Source organism: Ahaetulla prasina, chromosome 9 (assembly GCF_028640845.1).
Source record: "Ahaetulla prasina isolate Xishuangbanna chromosome 9, ASM2864084v1, whole genome shotgun sequence".
Classification (NCBI taxonomy): Eukaryota; Metazoa; Chordata; class Lepidosauria; order Squamata; family Colubridae; genus Ahaetulla; species Ahaetulla prasina.
In genome coordinates this window covers 3,474,631-3,486,000 of record NC_080547.1, presented here as the reverse complement: position 1 = coordinate 3,486,000, position 11,370 = coordinate 3,474,631, and the positions used below count along the sequence as shown (strand labels likewise).

Genomic DNA, 11,370 nt, shown 5'->3' with positions numbered 1-11,370 from the left:
CCTGAGAAAACCCTCTCTGTGAGAGCGCACGGGTCGGTGGGAGGCATGTGGTAACAGCAGGCGGTCCCGTAAGTACCCGGGCCCTAAGCCATGGAGCGCTTTAAAGGTGGTAACCAAAACCTTGAAGCGCACCCGGAAGACCACAGGTAGCCAGTGCAGACTGCGCAGGAGTGGTGTTACTCGGGAGCAATGTGGTGCTCCGTCAATCACCCGCTCAGCTGCATTCTGGACTAGCTGGAGTCTCCGAGTGCACTTCAGGGGTAGCCCCATGTAGAGAGCATTGCAATAATCCAGACGAGAAGTGACGAGAGCATGAGTGACCGTGCATAAGGCATCCCGGTCAAGAAAGGGGCGCAACTGGCGCACCAGGCGAACCTGGTAAAAGGCTCTCCTGGAGACGGCCACCAACAGATCTTCAAACGACAGCCGTCCATCCAGGAGAACGCCCAAGTTGCGCATTCTTTCTGTTGGGGCCAATGACTCGCCCCCAACAGTCAGCCGCGGTTGCAGCTGACTGTACCGGGGTGCCGGCATCCACAGCCACTCTGTCTTGGATGGATTGAGTCTGAGTCTGTTTCTCTCCATCCAGACCCGTACGGCTTCCAGGCACCGGGTGGAGCCTTCTGCCGGTTTTACTACCGGTTCTTGAGAACCGGTCCAAACCGGGGGCAACCTACCACTGGTGTCAGTGTTCAACTGGGGGGAATTATAGGTGTTTTTGTTTTTGGTCCTTTGAACGCGCATCTTTCTTAGTGTTTTTGTCTAATTTTGTCTTTCTAAAAAAAATTTTTTTTTGTACTTTAATTTTTGGAATAAAATGAAAAATACGAAAGGAGGGAGGGGAAAGGAAGGGAAGGGACGGGAAGGGAAGGGAAGGAAGGAAGGAAGGAAGATGCTGCGTTGCTATAGTATGTTGCACCAAATTCGCACAAACTGTTTGAATCCAGGAAGTAGGAATAACATAAGTAATCATTTGGTCTAGGGAGCCCTCTGCTGTTCCACTTGAGAAACTCAGCAAACATCTCACACACCTGCTTTACTTTACCAGCTGGATCAAGAAAGGATTTTTGAGAAGGCATATTATCCACGCTAAGAGATCAGAAACGAATGTTAATTATGTAATTAATGTAACTGACTTAAAGAGAAGATTGTTTTTAAATGCAAAAGTGCTCCCAAGATTTGATGAGGAAAGCTCTTGTTGATATTCCAAATGGACCAACACAATGAAACATAGCTTTTTTTTTTTCCTGGAAGCTTTCAAAAATTGATTTCTCCAACCTCTATCCTTAAGAAGAGAGGAGAGAATAGCTTGAATACAACAGAAGCAAGTCCTACTTCACCTCTCACCTCTGGATAATTGCATAGAATAGGATTCCCTTTTACTGCAGTTACGGGAATAGCCATAAGGTGGCAGCAGCCTCCTTCAGAAGAAAATGTGAACTCTGTTAGGAGGAATTCTGGGAGCTGTAGTTTCAACTCAAGTTTGGCCCACCTCCCTCAGGAAAAGCTTGCATGCACTCCCATCTGCCAATCAACCAGCCTCTTGTCTCATTTTATGACAAGGAGCAACAATCCAAAATCCATCCTGAAGGGAAAACATCCCTGTGGGAGGAGATGTTTCTGTGTACAGATAGGGCTTGTTGACTTACAACTATTCATTTAGTGACTGAAGTTAAAACAGCACTGAAAAAAACGTGATTTATGACCGTCTGTAGAGATTCTCAGTCTTCCAGGTCATGGTTATCCCAAAGGTGCTTTTTTTCAGGAGGCAACTGGACTTTCTTGATTTTTCTTTTGAAGATGTTTCGCTTCTCATCCAAGAAGCTTCTTCAGTTCTGACTGGATGGTGGACAATGGACTTCCTCTTTAATACAAGTTTCAAAAGAGAAGGGAGCACCAGTCTGATTTCATAAAGAGAGAGAGGGAGGGAGGGAGGGAGATGGAGAGAAGGGGACAGAGCTAGAGGGAGGGAGAGGGGGAAAGAGACGGAGAGGGAGTGAGAGAGCCAGAGAGGGAGAGGGGGCAGGGAGAGACAGAGAGAGGGAGAGAAAGAGGGAGAGGGAGAGGGAGGGAGGGAAGGAGGGAGAGAGACAGAGGGAGAGAGAGACAGGGAGAGGGTGGAAGGAGGGAGGGAGGAGAGAGGGAGGAGAGAGAGAGGGAGAGAGAGACAGAGGAGAGGAGGGAGGAGAGAGGAAAGAGAGAGAGGAGAGGGAGAGAGACAGAGGAGAGGAGGAAGGGAAGAGGAAGGAAGAGAGGAGAGGAGAGAGGAGAGGGAGGGAGAGGGAGTGAGAGAGACAGAAGGACAGGGAGGGAGGAGGGAGGGAGGGAAAGAGGGAGGAAGAAAGTGGGGGAAAGAGGGGGAGAGAGATAGAGACAGAGAGACAGACAGAGGGAGGGAGAGAAGCAGGGAGGGAAAGAGAGGGAGAGGGAGGGAGAGACACAGAAAGAGAGAGGGAGGGAGAGGGAGGGAGGGAAGGAGGGAGGGAGGGAGAAAGAGAGAGAGAGAGAGAGAGAGAGAGAGATTTTCTTAAGCAGAAGGAAAACAAATATTCTGTAGAAATACTGGGAGCAGCAGACTCTTCTTCCTGCAGGAGAGGCCTCTTCTAGCCAAGTATGCATTTTTAGGGCACGACACCAATTGTGCTGTTATTAGAATATTAGAACAAAAAAGGTGAGGGGAGGGGGGGAAACAAATATGTACCCAACCTGACCTGGATTTTAACTTGCAAGGCAAAAACCCACAAAACCGTCCCAAATGCCAGGACTGTACGCTGCTCAGCACAAGCCGTCTAGCCGAGATCTCCCCAAGACGCCACGCAATTCCCTTCTGCCAAAGATTGCAGCCTTTCCTTTTCCTCCGTCCCAGAGCGTGTCTCTTTCGGAGAAAGACCCCGGGGCCACTTCTGCCCCGCCTCCTGCTGGTCCCCTTCCTCCCTCAGAGATCCTTCTGGGCTTGCTCCTTTCTCTACAGAGCCCGTTTTTTCTGCAAGGAAGCAAGCAAGAAAACATTTTGCAACTGGAGAAAGGTAAGGCATAAAACTAGGATCCCCCTCCCTCTCTCCCTCCCTCCCTCTATCCCTCCCTCTTTTTCTCTCCCTCTCTCCCTCTCTCTCCCTCCCTCTCTCTCCTTCTCTCCCTCTCTTTCTCTCTCTCCCTCCCACTCTATCTCCCTCCTTCTCTTCCTCTCCCTCTCTCCCTCACTCTCTCCTTCTCTCCCTCCCTCTCTCTCTCTCTCTCCCTCCCACTCTCTCTCCCTCCTTCTCCTCCTCTCTCTCTCTCCCTCTCTCCCTCCTTCTCTTCCTCTCCCTCTCTCCCTCACTCTCTCCTTCTCTCCCTCCCTCTCTCTCTCTCTCTCCCTCCCACTCTCTCTCCCTCCTTCTCTTCCTCTCTCTCTCTCCCTCTCTCTCTCCTTCTCTCCCTCTTTCTCTCTCTCCCTCACTCTCTCCTTCTCTCCCTCCATCTCTCTCTCTCTCCCTCCCACTCTCTCTCCCTCCTTCTCTTCCTCTCTCTCTCTCCCTCTCTCTCTCCTTCTCTCTCTCATGTGCACATGTTGAGTACTTTTGAAGAGTTATATTTTAACTTCAGACGAAAGATGCAAAATCAATCCAAAGCCTGAGAGAAAAGAGGTAACTTTTCTCTCAGGCTTTCCTCACTGCCTAAAAATCTTGACAGTCCAAAACAGAAGAGAAAAACTTTTTTTTTTTTTGCCCTATAAGCTGCCAAATAGATTCCCCCAAAAGAGGATTACCCAACTCACTAGATTAGGGGTTTTCCAATTTGTTCAGCTCTGCAGAACCAATTAGTTAAAAAAAAAAAAATTAAAATCCTGGAATCTCTGCTCAAGAAGAAAAACTCTATGAAAGAAAATGAGCCACCTTCAAAGGAAGTTTTGGGGGAAAAAGATTAACAGAGTTGGAAGGGACCTTGTAGGTCATCTAGTCCAACCCTCCCACCCCCCGCCCAAGCAGGAGACCCTACACCAGGGGTCTCCAACTTGGCAACTTTACGACTTGTGGACTTCAACTCACAGAATCCCTCAGCCAGCAAAGCAAAGTCCACAAGTCTTAAAGTTACCAAGGTTGGAGACCCCTGCCCTACACCATTTCTGACATACAGCAGTCCAGTCTCTTCTCAAAAGCCTCCAGTGATGAAGCTCCCACAACTTTTGAAGGCAACTTCTGTTCCATGGGTTGATTGTTCTCACTGTCAGAAAGTTCCTCCTCATTTCTAGGTTGAATCTCTCCTTGGTCAGTTTCCATCCATTATTCCTTGTCTGACCTTCGGGTGCCTTGGAAAACAGGTTGACCCCCCTTCCTCTTTGTGATGTCTTAGTTTCCCTTAGAAGCCTGGAGTTCCCGCATGGTTTGCAAAATCTTGCGCTAGAAAAACAGGACTCCTAATTCTAGCTTGGTCTGCAAGAAAGCCTGTTCACTTGGAGGGTGAGCGGGAGGACAACAAAGAGCCATTCATGACTCCTCTCTGCTGCCCTACAGCCCTTATCCAGAAGATGCAGTTGCTAAGAAACCCTGAACCTAAGAAGTCCGTTTGATCTTTAAGGCATCAGGCTAGAAACTGTGAGTTCTAGTCCTGCCTTAGGGATTAAAGCTGGCTGAGTGACTTTAGGTCAATCAGCAGGAAATTGTAAGTTCTGGTTCTGCCTTAGGGACGATAGCTGGCTGGGTTAACTGCTACCAACCTGCCTTCCATTGAGGACCTGTATACTGCATGAGTCAAAAAGAGGTTTGTGAAAAGATTTACAGACTCCTCGCATCCTGGACATAAACTGTTTCAACTCCTACCCTCAAAACGACGCTATAGAGCACTGCACACCAGAACAACTAGACACAAGAACAGTTTTTTCCCCGAAGGCCATCACTCTGCTAAACAAATAATTCCCTCAACACTGTCAAACTATTTACTAAATCTGCACTACTATTAATCTTCTCATCGTTCCCATCACCCATCTCCTTCCACTTAAGACTTTAAGACTTTAACTTCATTGCTTGTACCCTTACGATGTATATTGATATTGTTTCCTGATTGCTTATTTGTACCCTATGACTATCATTAAGTATGGTACCTTAGGATTCTTAATGAACGTATTTTTTCTTTTATGTACACTGAGAGTATATGCACCAAGTCAAATTCTTTGTGTGTCCAATAACACTTGGCCAATAAAATTCTATTCTATTCTGTTCTGTTCTGATCCGTTCCGTTCCGCTCCTTTCCGCTCCATTCCATTCCATTCCATTCCATTCCATTCAGTTTGAGCCAATTACCAGGGGATGGTGAGTTCTAGTTCTGCTTTAGGGATGAAAGCTGGCTGGGTGACTTTAGGCCAATTACCAGGAGACTGTGATTTCTAGTCCTGCCTTAGGCATGAAAGCTGGCCAGGTGACTCTGGGCCAGTCACCAGGACTGAGGTGAGATGGGCTCTGGGAGAGTGACCCAGCCAGCTTTCATGTTTAAGGCAGTACTATAACTCAGTCTCCTGGCTTCTAGGCCAGAACCTTAACCACTATGCCAAACCGGCTCGGCGTAATATTTTGGAGGTTGCAAGAAGTTTCCTGACCTCCCTTGATGCTCCTCAGGGACGAAAGGATGAAGACCTCTAACAACAAGATGGGGATAAGTTCTAATGGTGACGTTAAAGCAGTAAACCGAGTGTGTTTTACTGCTTCCCCCACCCCCAAATAAACAGATTTTTCTCTTAGCCTTAGTAATGGTTCTAGTTAGCTCTGAGGAGGCTCTCAGAAAATGTGATTAAGAGTTGCCAAGCGTCCTTTCAGAAGGAACAACGTAAGTCGCTTAGTCAGACTCTGAGGACTATCCGGCTCTGAGGCACGAGAGCAACTGAAAAGCTCGGAGTTTTCATTTTTCCAGTTTTGGCTTTTTGTGGCTAATCGTTTCCATCTGCTTCTTCGCTGACAGGCTGGGCTATAGGGATGGCAGCCCTTGAATTGGCCGGAGAACGTGCAAGGAGGGCTTAAGCAGAAGGAAAAAACCTTAAGAGAAGATTTGCCCTTCTGTTGAGGCAGCCCCAGAGCGCAGGAAGGAAGGTAAGCTAGGATATCTGTCCCTTAAATCAGGAGTCTCCAACCTTGGCCGTTTTAAGAGTTGTGGACTTTAACTCCCAGAGTTCCTCAGCCAACTCTGGGAGTTGAAGTCAGCAAGTCTTAAAACGGCCAAGGTTGGGGACCCCTGCCTTAAAATGGCTTAATAGTTTTTAAAAGTGTGTGTGTGTGAAGTTTTGTGTGAAAGGAGTTGCTTGGGTGGGACATATCCGAGATCTGCTTTTGCAGCCGGGGAATCTGTTTGGAAATCCAGCTCCGTTTTCTGAATGGGTCGTGATTCTGCAAATAGAGAATGGGAGAGGCGGTTCATAGCCGAGTGAAAACCCACTAAATACCTGTGTTGTTGTTGTTGTTTTTCTCCACCCGTGGAGAAACCGAGTTCAGTTGTGCCTAGGTTTCCAATGCTGTTTGGCAATAGAAGACTGTGTGTTGAGAGAGAGAAAAGTATGTAGTATCAAAAATATATTTATTAAAAGCTATGTGGATTGTTTATTAAAAGTATACAGTATCAAAAAGTTTGTTTAAAAAAAATATACAGCAAAAAAGTATATTTATTTATTGTTAGACTATATTGGTTGCCTTTGGTACGGAATTTGGTCTAGTGGTTAAAGCACCAGGCTACAAAGCAGGAGGTTGTGAGTTCTAATCCCACTTTACTCATGAGGACCTTGGGCTGGTCATCCTTCTCTCTCAGCCCAACTCACCTCAGAGGGTTGTTGTAGTGGGTAAAATAGGAGGAGGAAGGTATGTTGGATAGCCCAACGATGCTTTTTCAAAAGGCAACTGGACTTTCTTGATTTCTTTCCTTAAATATATTTTGCTTCACATCAAAGAAGCTTCTTCTGTTTCAATCAGAACTGGAGAAGCTTCTTGGATGAGAAGTGAAATGTTTTCAAGGGAGAAAAAACAAACAAACCAAAAACCACCTTTGGGACAACCATGACTGGAGGATTGAAAATCTCTATAGATATTTAATGTGTACTTGATATGTTTGTTGCCTTGAGTTATCTGTAAAAATGATAAAGGCAGGATGGAAATAAATACATTAAATTAAGGCCTCCCCACTCCCAGTCTAGTATTTTTTTTTTATTTCATTTTGTCACAACAGTATAAAACGACAATACATCATAAAAGAAAAATATATATATAAGCAAAAGTATGCAACAACTATGTTAATTTGATATAATGAAGGGAACAATAGGACAGGAACGGTAGGCACTTTTGTGCTCTTATGCACGCCCCTTATAGTCCTCTTAGGAATGGGGTGAGGTCAATAGTAGACAGCTTTTGGTTGAAGATTTTGGGATTTTGAGTAGAGACTATAATATCTTTACCTCTGGATCACGCTGGCTCTTAGAGAGGAAGTAAGTGAAAGGTTGTTGTTGTTGTTAGTGTCCGACCCATCGCGACCCCATGGACAACGTTCCTCCAGGCCTTCCTGTCCTCTGCCATCCTCTGGAGTCCATTTAAGCTCATGCCGACTGCTTCAGTGACTCCATCCAGCCACCTCGTTCTCTGCCGTCCCTTTCTTCTTTTGCCCTCTGTCATTCCCAGCATTTGGCTCTTCTCCAGTGAGTCCTTCTTTCTCATTAGGTGGCCAAAGTATTTCAGTTTCATCTTCAGGATCTGGCCTTCTAAAGAGCAGTCAGGGTTGATCTCCTCTAGGACTGTCTTGTTTGTTTGCCTTGCAGTCCAAGGGACTCGCAGGAGTCTTCTCCAGCACCAGAGTTCAAAGGCCTCAATTCTTTGGCGCTCAGCCTTTCTTATGGTTTTAAGTGAAAGGTAATCCTTGACTTAAAGTCCACAATTGAGCCCAAAATTTCTTTGCTAAGTGAATCATTTGTTAAGTGAGTTTTGGCCCCATTTTATGACCTTTAACATCGTAAGGTGCTAAATTAATAAAAGGGCGCTTGATTTTACGCCATACATTGTATGATTTCCAGTTAACAGAATAACAGAGTTGGAAGGGACCTTGGAGGTCTTCTAGTCCAACCCCTTGCTCAAGTGGGAGACCTTATACCAGGGGTGAAATCCAGCAGGTTCTGACAGGTTCTGGAGAACCTGTAGTGGAAGTTTTGAGTAGTTCAGAGAACCGACCAATACCACTTCTGGCTGGCCTCAGGGTTGGGTGGGAATGGGGATTTTGCAATATCCTTCCCCTGGAGTCAGGTGGGAATGGAGATTTTGCAGTATCCTTCCCCCCGGGAGTGGGGAGGGAATGGGGATTTTGCAGTATCCTTCCCCTGGAGTGGGGTGGGAATGGGGATTTTGCAGTATCCTTCCCCTGGAGTGGGGTGGGAATGGGGATTTTGCAGTATCCTTCCATTGGAGTGGGGTGGGAATGGAGATTTTACAGTATCCTTCCACTGGAGTAGGGTGGAATGGAGATTTTACAGTATCCTTCCACTGGAGTAGGGTGGGAATGGGGATTTTACAGTATCTTTCCATTGGAGTGGGGTGGGAATCCCCATTTCCTCCCGATCAGCTGGGACTCGGGAGGCAGAGAATAGATGGGAGCGGGGCCAGTCAGAATTTTTACTACCGGTTCTCTGAACTACTCAAAATTTCCCTATTCCCGGTTCTCCAGAACTGGTCAGAACCTGCTGAAACCCACCTCTGGTGTGAACCCAGCTAATTATGGTTTGTTGTCATCAAACCACACTTAGCAGGATGATTAAAAACAGATGAACAAACCCATTTACTCTGTTTTTCTCACACATATACATTTCTCTCTTTCTTTCTCTCTGTCACTTCCTAAGATTATTTGAAGAGCTAGTCACTGACCTCTGCACAAGATACACATGGCTACTTGTAACCTTGGCTAATTTTTTCGTCACTCAGTGCATTAGACAAACCCTTCTCGAAGAAGTCTCTTTTTTTTTTAGAAGTCTCTTCTCAAAGTCCCCAAAGCTTTAACCAAAAACTGTCTACTATTGACCTCACCCCTTTCCTAAGAAGTCTATAAGGGGCGTGCATATGTAGGAATTTAGCACCCACCACCCTCCTAGAAGAATGAAATATTTTAGAAAATATTTTAAAAGGCAGAATATATTTCCCTGGATGAGAAATGGAGAAACATGTTTTAAAGACAAAGCAGCTCCCTGCAACTTCCTGCCACCCCCCACCTTTGTCAATGGGCCATTAAAGCCTCAGCCAAGCTCACTCATTTCCCCCCACCTTTGTCAATGGGTCAGAGGTAGAAACTCATTCTCCCCACCTTTGTCAATGGGCCATCATCATCTGCAACATAATAGGACCCATCTAGCAACAGAAACTCACCACATGGCAAGGCTCAGGCAAGCTTGAGGGACAACCTACAATGTTAGCTAAGACCCCTAGACCACCTGGGAGTTTGACAACCAATCAGGATACTCTTCCTGTGCCCCAGAAAGTTCAAAGCTCAGAAAAAGCATAAAGCCAGGGAGCACACAGGATCTCAGCCTTTTTCTGTTCAGGATCTCAAGCCATGTGATCCTGGCCACCATTAAACCATCTTTCCAAGCAGCCTCCATGTTTCCAGTGTCTTTGTCCCCACTTGGAACTGAACCCAGATGGATATTTCTTCCAACACATAAGAGCACAAACGTGCCTACCGTTCCTGTCCTACTGTTTCCTTTCATTATATACAATTTATATAGTTATGACATGCTTATACTCATATATATACTTATATGTTGTATAGATACTTCATGCTTATGCTTATGTATACTGTTATGACAAAAAAAAAGGGGGGGGGGTGCATAAGAACACAAAAGTGCCTACCGTTCCTGTCCTATTGTTCCCTTCATCATATCAAATTGATATAGTTGATGCATATTTTTTTTACATATATGTATATATTTTCTTCAAAATATGTTGTTTTATCTATGACAATTGTTTGTGTATACTGTTGTGACAAAAAGAAAAAATAATAATAAAAAATAATAATAAAATAAAATAAATAAAAATTATTATTATTATTATTATTATTATTTGCATTTATATCCCGCCCTTCTCCGAAGACTCAGGGCGGCTTACACTATGTTAGCAATAGTCTTCATCCTATTTGTATATTTATATACAAAGTCAACTTATTGCCCCCAACAATCTGGGTCCTCATTTTACCTACCTTATAAAGGATGGAAGGCTGAGTCAACCTTGGGATATATAAATAAATAAATAAATAAATAAATAAATAAACCCGTTCTGTTTGGAGCACTCTCAGAAAACAAACTAATCCAGTCGCTTCCAAAGTATGCTTCCCATAGCAATTTTTCCACTACTCTTTTACTATGAATCTTTTAAGATCAAAAGGAACCAGCGGTCTTGGTCCACGTGCTTCCCTTTAAAGTCGAAAGGGTTGATTTGTTGCAAGGAGAGGGGGGGAGGAATGAGTTCCTGCCACTTGGCAGAACTCCTTGTTATTCAAAAGTTCAAGACAGCATTTCCTGGACAGAGAGAGAGAGAGAGAATATAATGGAATCCCAGGATGCTTGTCAGATCCTCACGTGATTGGATTATTCCCCTGCAGGAGATCTGAAAAAAGAATGATTTGAAGAGCCTCCTCCAACTTTTCAGTTATCCACTTCGCTTGTTTAGCAAGGTGCTTGCATTTTAGGCCTTGGCTTAGAAGATTTGTGAGGCGGTGGCTGTTCAGAAAATAAAGGAAGATATTTGTGGCTGGGGGTTGGAATGGGGGTTCCTTGATGCTCTTGGAGCCTGCTTGTTTGCTTGCAGAGGTTTCCTTACCCAAACTAGGTAACCCAGCTAGCACGGACGGTGTTACCTAGTTTGGTAACATCTGGAAATCTAAATTTAGAAATCTAAACACTTAGAAATATCTGCAAGAAAACAAGCAAGCAGGGAGAGCAGCAAGGACCCTTCCTTTCAACTCCGAGCTGCAAATATTCTCCTTTCATTAGGAAATGAACAGTTTCAGAGTTATAGTAAAGTAAAAAATAGTAGCTGCTTCTTTTTTTTTTAATTTGCATTTATATCCCGCCCTTCTCCGAAGACTCAGGGCGGCTTACACTATGTTAAGCAATAGTCTTCATCCATTTGTATATTTACATACAAAGTCAACTTTTTTATTGCCCCCAACAATCTGGGTCCTCATTTTACCTACCTTATAAAGGATGGAAGGCTGAGTCAACCTTGGGCCTGGTGGGACTCGAACTTGCAGTAATTGCAAGCAGCTGCTGTTAATAACAGACAGACTTAGTCTGCTGAGCCACCAGAGGCCCTTTTAAAACTAAAAAACGACGCTACAGAGCACTGCACACCAGAACAACTAGACACAATGACAGTTTTTTCCCAA

At 44.9% G+C, this 11,370-nt stretch overlaps 1 protein-coding gene across 2 annotated transcripts in view; it reads left to right on the top strand.

Annotated features, from left to right (window-relative positions):
- Window positions 1-2,651: 2,651 nt before the first annotated feature.
- Window positions 2,652-11,370, top strand: part of TACC1 (transforming acidic coiled-coil containing protein 1) — a 122,660-nt gene continuing 113,941 nt past the window's right edge. The window contains exons 1-2 of one of the 2 annotated variants that reach the window (XM_058194481.1): window positions 2,652-3,026; window positions 5,932-6,059. The gene's annotated coding sequence lies outside the window, so the exon portion shown is untranslated. Of the gene's footprint in view, window positions 3,027-5,914; window positions 6,060-11,370 lie in introns of those variants that run through there. The other variant, XM_058194482.1, reaches the window with a different exon arrangement.